Here is a 7,304-nt window from a genome sequence, read left to right on the forward strand (position 1 = left end):
CATAAATCGACCGATATACTTTTTCCAAACTCGGTTTGGAAGAACTCCCAAGTTACTTGTTCAAGGGCACAACAAGTCGAGTACTCCACCAATAGTAGGCGAATCACGTAGCAAGGAGATGGTACACTTTAGGCATTCATCGGTGTACAAGATAGCTCATCGAGTACCGGATCGTGTTGTCCAACCAAAATTGGCTTGCTCGGCATCATCACTATCCGTAGCTTTAAATTCAGTAGCCCCATGTTTTCGGATTCTATCAACTGGGGCTTATTCGACCTTATTTGGTCAATTACCGGAGGCATTGTAGGTGCGAAATGTGTTTGTTGGGAATGGAGGTTGTGGAACAGCCGTATTAGTTCGAATGTATTGGTTGAACCAATCATTCATCACGCTATAAAAGGCTTGTCTAGCCTCGTCATTCGGATTGCTAGCAACAGGTTGAGAGTCCATGGCGCTGTCCCTTGTGTGGGAGCAGCGCCACACTCTCCACATCATCAGCTATCGCTTCGGTTGGGATCGGGATCCATTACTATAAATAAACACAAGTTCAAACGTCGTAAATCACCACACTATCATATAATCACATAAAATGGCATGTATAGCTAGACCCAAACGCATTACGGTAGTCCTAGAATCGACTAAACCGTAGCTCTGATACCAATAAAATTGTAACACCCCGAACCCGAGACCGTCGCCGGAGTCGAACGCAAGGTGTTAACAGACTTCAACCCACTTATTGACAATTTTCAGACAAGCTGCCAATCTGAGTACTAGTCGCTCCAAAATTCATAACTTGAGTTTTACAACTCGAAAATCAGTTCCGTAAATTTTTCCTGAAACTAGACTCATATGTCCATCTACATATTTTTTCTAGAATTTTGGTCGAGCCAATTAGTACAGTTTATTAGTTAAAGTCTCGCCTGTTGTAGGGATCGACTACACTGACCTTTGTGCGTTACGAATTGGATATCTCCCTGTACAGGGCTTCAATACTGATGCCGTTTGTTTCTATAGAAACTAGACTCAGAGAGGAATCTACACATATATGGAATGACTCCTAATTATCTCTGGTTAATTTACAATGATTTTCCAAAGTTGGAACAGGGGATCCAGAAACCGTTCTGGCCCTATTTCACAAGAACTTTAAAATCTGTTAACTTATAACTCATATGACCATTTCGTTTCTTCCATATGAAAGTAGATTCATCAAGGTACACTTACATAATTTATTTACTATTTAATACCATTCCTACTATTTTTAGTGATTTTTCACATCCACGTCACTGCTGCTGTCAGCATCTGCCTTTAGTAGGCTTTACCTATTTCATACTTTCCATGATTCAATTGGCCCTTTTTACATACATAGCACAAAGCGTGATCATGATTAACCATTCCAATGGCTAATCGTTTCAAAATAATTCCATACCTCATAAGGGTCAACATACAAACGATTATAGTTCTATGCTAAAAATTATATAAGCCATTTTCGCATGGCTATCCAAGTTTACACAAACCGGAAGGTACATGACCTTCAACAAAGGATGGTCCTATACATGCCATTTCAAAGTTCAACCAAAATTTGTACCAAAATGGGGCTTCGATAGTGTGGATGACTTGACTTCTTTGATCCCGAATCCGATAGCTAACGAGCGAAACCTATAAAACAGAGAGCCAAAGCAACGGGTAAGCATTTTAATGCTTAGTAAGTCTCAAGCAATGAAATCAGCTTTGACTAAGGTATTTTATTCACATGGCTAATTAAACCACTTTACTAATTCACATTCCCATACTCATACTTATTTCACATCACCGACCCTTATGTTCATACACAAAGAACAACTTAGCCCAAGGCCGGTAGCTCGTTATCAACTTAGCGCATACTTACTTGTAAGAATTCAATTAGTACAAGCACATACAAACATACCTCATTGCTGGAATTTTCACAAGTGTATAAGCTGAAATTTTCACAGCAAGATTGCTCACTTCGAATCACATACTTACGGATTTAACCGGATATAGCGACTTCAGACGATTGCCTTTGGTCATAACCCGGATTTGGTGACTTACACAAAGGCCTTCGGTCTTAGCCGGATATATCAACTCGCACGAATGCCTTGGTCTTAGCCCGGATATATCAACTTCATACGAATGCCTTCGGTCTTAGCCCGGATATATCAACTCGCACGAATGCCTTCGGTCTTAGCCGGATATATCAACTCGCACGAATGCCTTGGTCTTAGCGGATATATTTCCAATGTTCACTTACACATATATCAATATTCAAGACACGTCCATAGTTCATTTTCGTTACTAAAGCTCTAACACAAAATATTTATCAACCTTTACTATTTCGGCTCAATGGCCACACAAACAAGGAGCATAATTTTGATATAATTCAAGTAGGGTCATCACTCAAGACTTACCTCGGATGTTGTCGAGCGATTTAAATGACTATTCAACTACTTTTTCCTTCCCTTTATCGGATTTAGCTCCCTTTGCTCTTGAGCTAATTCACACAAATTTAACTTATTAAAATCTCATCATGATAGCTTATGGCGAATATGACAAGGAGTGTAAATGGTCATATGGCCATCCTTTAGCTCAAATACACAATGGTCATGCCCATTTTACATCACAACAAGCAATTCAATACATTCAAACATCAACGTGAAGTTCAAAGTACTTGGCCCTTATATACATTAGGCATCAAAGTTGCATATGTACGAAATCATAAATCGAACTCAACACATTAGTTAATATTCCTCTTAGCGAATTTTCTAAGCCAAGAATAGGCATCAATATGCTTGCCTCAAACCGAATGCATGCACACTAATTACCCTCATGTGGCCGAATATACACTTAATACCACACAAAAAACAGCATACATTTTACTACTAACACATTACATATCGTAATTCATTGCACATCTCTTATTTACTTCATAATCAACACATCATCACAAGCAAATATACACTTTGAATTAGTATATATGTCATACCAATCCATCATGTGCAAACATATATTCATGTAGGTGCAAGGGCGAATTCTCAAGTGGCTTATATCCAAATATATACACATTTCCAAAGCTTAAATCTTACTTACCATGCAACATGCATGAATTATACTTATGGATATATCATGGCGAATACCACAACACCACACCATTTCAATTTGGTCATGGTGAAACAAAGAACTTAGTATCTCATTCAAAAAAATGCTAAAAGAAAATCTAAGAATCTTCAATCCTCCATCACATGTATCACTTTCAAGCTTGTTATTTAACATGCAATGGCATTAACACCACATTCACTTTGGCGAATTTCATTCCCATGACATAACAAGGATTTGAACCATGGGCTAACAAGAACATTAAGCTAGCAACTAAAAACATGCATGAACCTCAAACATACCTTAATCTTGATGCAAGTTTAGCCAACCTCTTCCTAATCCTCTTCCAAACCAAGTATGAAGCAAAACTCCTTCCTTATCCTTAGTATTTTTCGCCAACAAGAGAGTGAAAAGAGATGAACAAAATTTTTTCTTTCTTTCTTTAGGACATTCGGCCAAGCTATGGAGGAAGATGGACACTTTTTTTTTTTTGTTTCTCATCTACTAACATTAATTGTTTATTCCATACCCTTATTTTATTCTTTCCATCATAACCCATTTACCAAACATGTTTCATGACATGATTTTTGCCCATAAATCCTTGTCATGGCCGGCCACTAGCTATGGGGGAATTTGACATGCAAGTCCATTGTTTTGCATGCATCCTTTAATTAGTCATCACACATTTCCCTCATACTTTCAAAGTTTATTACTAGGTCCTTTCTAGTGAAATTCACATCTATAATTCTAAATCAAAGCATAAAAATATCACACATGAGTTAACACATTATAGGCAATAAAATAAATATTAAATTATTTTTATGCCTTGGTTTTGTGGTCCCGAAACCACATTTCGACTAGGGTCGTTTTAAGGCTGTCACACTATACATGCCATATCCAAAGTTCAACTAAAAGAGTACCAAAAAGGGGTTTGATAGTGTGGATGACTTCACTTCAATGATCCCGAATCCGATCGCTAGCGAGCAAAATCTATAAAGCAGAGAGCCAAAGCAACGGGGTAAGCATGTTTATGCTTAGTAAATCTCAAGCAATGAAATCGGCTTTAACTAAAGCATTACATTCACATAGCCAAATGAATCATTTCATTAATACACATTCACATAGTCATACTTACTTCACACTTCATCAACATATACATTTACAAGATATCAACCAATTCAAGAGCTGAAAATTCGTTAGTCGATTGACGAATATTATTCAAACGTATCGACTTTTCCATTGCACATGTAAACATACCTTATCCTTTGGGCTTTTCGAGCGTACTAGTTAAATGAATTACAGCAACCAACGCTCACCTTCAACCCAAGCTTCTTCGGAATACAACCGGATATAACCACACGCACGAATGCCTTCGGGTCTTAGCCCGGATATAACGACTCGCACAAATGCCTTCGGGTATTAGCCCGGATATAACAACTTGCACGAATGCCTTCGGGTCTTAGCCCGGATAAAGTCACTAGCACAATTGCCTTCGGGTCTTAACCCGGATATCATTCAATTGCTCATGCACACATACATCAATAATCATTACACATTCATGTTTCATTTTCGTTACTAAGGCTCAAACACAAATATAATCACTAGCGTAATTGCCTTCGGGACTTAGCCCGGGTACCATTCAAATACTCATACACACGTATATCAGTAATCATTACACATCCACAATTTCATTTCACATAATTCAAGCAGGGTCATTACTTGAAGACTTACCTCGGATGTTGTCGAACGGCTTCAACAGCTATTCGATCACTTTTTCCTTCCCCTTATCCAATTGTGGCCCTCTAAGCTCTTGAGCTAATTCAAACAAATTCAATTTATTAAAGTCTCGCTTGCTAGCCTTGGCCGAATACACATATCATTGACTCAACATCACATAACTAAGCACTTTAGTCAATTTCCTTTAATTACGCACACATTCGGCCTTAGCTCACAACAAGGTAGCCGATTACCTAAGTCAAGAATAGGCACCATTAAGCTTGCCTTTAACCGAATGCATGCACAATAATTCCCCTCATGTGGCCGATTATACTTAGTCATACTTGCACAAAATCAACAATAAATTGCAAGATTTTCACATCATATGTGTACTAGGCGAATGTACTTGCAATTTCACAAACATTCTTCAACACTTTCTTCTTTAAACAAACATATTTATCACTTACTTCATAACCAAAACATCATGTGCAAACATATATACACACATAGGTGCAAGGCCGAATTTCAAGGTGTCCATAACCATCCAAAACACAAATTTTAACTAACACGCAAGAAGCATAAACCATGCTCATGAGCATACCATGGCCAAATTCATCACACACCATACCCCTTTTAATTTTTTTGGTCATGGTTAAACAAAGGATTCAATGTCTTACTCAAGAATGCTAAAAGAAATTTCAAGAGTAGTCAATCCATCATTGCATGCATCATCAACAAGCTTCACATTTAGCATGCAGTGGCTTTAACACAATATCAACCTTGGCCAAATACCATTTCCATGGCACAACAAGGATTTGAACCATGGGCTAACATGAACATCAAGTTAGCAACTAAAACATGCATGAATCTCATGACACAACCTCAAACATACCTTAATCTTGATGCAAGTATAGCCAAATCTCCTTTTAGATCTCTTCTAAACCAAAAAATGGAGCAAAAATCCCTCCTTCTTCCTTAGTTTTGGCTCAAAGAAAGGATGAACAAATTTTTTTCTTTCTTTCTCTACAATCACGCCAATGGGGGGGGGGGGGATACCACACTCACACACATTTTTTTTTCATTCTTTTCTTACCCATGCACCTTTGTTTATTATTTCTCCCTAATGCACCAACAAAACATGTTTATGACATGTTTTGCCCATCCTCTCTTGCCATGGCCGGCCACCACCTATAAAAAGGGGGTATTTGACATGCAAGTCCATTGTTTTGCATGCATGCTTTAATTAGTCATCACACATTTCCCTATCATACTTTCAAAGTTTACTACTAGGCCCTTTCTAGTGAAATTCACATTTATAACACTAAATCAAATCATCAAAAATGTCACACACAATTTAACACATATCATAGGCATCAAAATAAATTTTAAATTTTTTAATGCCTCGGTTTTGTGGTCCCGAAACCACATCTCGACTAGGGTCAATTTTGGGCTATCACAACTCTCCCCCACTTAAGAAATTTTTGTCCCCGAAAATCTTACCGGTAAATAGGGTTGGGTATCGCTCTTTCATAGAGTTTTCGGTTTCCCAAGTAGCTTCTTCTATCCCGTGTTTGAGCCATAACACCTTCACTAGCGGAACCCGCTTGTTTCGCAACTCTTTCACTTCACGTGATAGGATACGAATCGGTTCTTCCTCATAACTCATATTGGCTTGAATTTCAACCTCTGCTGGACTAATCACGTGCGATGGATCAGATCTATAGCGTCGAAGCATCGAGACATGAAAGACGTCATGAATCTTTTCGAGTTCAGGGGGCAAAATCAAACGATATGCAACTGGACCGACTCGCTCGGATATCTCATATGGCCTAATGAACCTCGGGCTCAACTTGCCCTTACTAGAATCTGAGTATCTTTTTCCAAGGCGAAACCTTAGAAGCACTTTATCCCCACGATACCCAATGTCTTTTTTCTTTTGATTCGCGTACGACTTCTGACGATCGGAGGCTATCTTCGGATTTTCACGGATTACTTTCACTTTTTGTTCAGCATCTTTAATCAAATCCACCCCGAAAATTTTGCTTTCACCGAGCTCAGTCCAAAACAATGGTGTACGGCATTTACGACCGTACAAAGCCTCGTAGAGTGCCATCTTAATACTTGATTGAAAACTATTCTTGTAAGCGAATTCAATCAAAGGCAAATACCGTTCCCATGAACCACTGAATTCGAGGATGCAACATCTCAACATATCCTCAAGTATTTGAATTATCCGCTCGGATTGACCATCGGTTTGGGGGTGAAAGGCGGTGCTGAAATGCAACTTGGTACCCAAAGCTTCTTGCAACTTCTTCCAAAATCGCGAGGTAAATCTCGGATCTCTATCCGACACGATGGAAATAGGCACCCGTGTAATCTCACAACTGAGAAACGTACAATTCGCTAGTTTGTCCATTGAAAAATCCCGACGACGGGGACAAAGTGAGCCGACTTAGTCAATCTATCTACCACGACCCAAA

Source organism: Gossypium arboreum, chromosome 4, assembly GCF_025698485.1.
Source record: "Gossypium arboreum isolate Shixiya-1 chromosome 4, ASM2569848v2, whole genome shotgun sequence".
Lineage (NCBI taxonomy): Eukaryota > Viridiplantae > Streptophyta > Magnoliopsida > Malvales > Malvaceae > Gossypium > Gossypium arboreum.